General features: G+C 58.3%; 1 protein-coding gene across 1 annotated transcript in view; it reads right to left on the reverse strand.

Moving 5' to 3' along the window:
• Window positions 1-1,100, reverse strand: part of DRC1 (dynein regulatory complex subunit 1) — a 23,914-nt gene that overhangs the window by 21,376 nt on the left and 1,438 nt on the right. The gene's annotated exons all lie outside the window — the stretch shown is intronic.

The following is a 1,100-nucleotide window of genomic DNA, read 5'->3' on the forward strand; positions in this document are numbered from 1 at the left end:
TAAGTCCCTCCCCACTGCGCCTGCTCAGTGCCTCCTGGTGGTGGTCGTCGGGGGTCGTGGGGATGAAGGCCGATGGCTCCTCTTCCTCACCGCTAGTAACCCCTTGTTCTCGCACAAATTCAGTTGCTCCTTGGCTCTTGCCCAAACCACAGGGTCGGTGTAGACCAGCTCTTGAGGTAAACACCTGGTTCTTATCAAAAACTGTCCTTTGTAAGGAGCCACAAATCTTCCTGCATCAATTAGTTCTCATTCCTTCTAGGCTGGCAACCTTGGCAAACCGTTATTATCTTTTTGCTTCATCCCCTCCCGATTCTCCCCGTCCTTGAATAGGGTTCTAAATTCACTAAGTAACTATACTACAGACTTTAAAAAGAACCAAAAAATCCAAGCTAGACGCTACTGACTTTAACAAAGCAACCGCAAGCTAGACAATACTAATTTTAGCAAAGTAACAGCAAGCTAGACGATAAGGCCTAAATTTTATGCATGTAATCCGTTTTACATTTGGAGTCTTTTTGACCCTTAGGGTATCACTGCTGCTCCTGGCCGGGCCGCCTCCCCACGTCCCTCCCCGTGCGGCCCACCCGCGGCTTTAGCCCCGGGGCTACAAAGGCCCTGAGGGGCCTGGCGCATCTCCCCTGGGAGGAAAGGCTGTGGGACCTGGGGTAGCGGGAGCGCTCCCAAAGGGCTCCTAGGAGGGGCGTTGGGGACCCGGGATGGAGCGGGGACCTGGGGTGGAGCAGCTGGGGACACGCCAGCCCCCCAGGCTGGGGACGGGGCACAGGGCGGCCCCCGCGCCTCTTCCCCCCCCCACCGGCGCTGTCCCCACCACCCTCATAGCCCTGGGGGGCACTGGCACCCCCCGTTCCTTCAGTACATGAAGAGCTCTTGGGGGGTTCCAAGCAGCTGCAGCTTTATTGCAATATAGGCCTGGTTTCCCCAAGGTCAGGCAGATGGGGCGTCTGTCGGACGTGCCCAGGGCTGTTCTTGTCGGGGGCCCTGATGTCCAGCAGCTCGGGGACGCCCCAAATCAGGTATGGCGCAGTTGTCGGGGGCACTGCCCGGCCCTCGCCCGGTTCTTCTGCAGCCGCTGGCGGGAC

The sequence above is a fragment of the Egretta garzetta genome, unplaced genomic scaffold, assembly GCF_000687185.1.
Source record: "Egretta garzetta isolate BGI_Z169 unplaced genomic scaffold, ASM68718v1 scaffold218, whole genome shotgun sequence".
NCBI classification, from domain to species: Eukaryota; Metazoa; Chordata; class Aves; order Pelecaniformes; family Ardeidae; genus Egretta; species Egretta garzetta.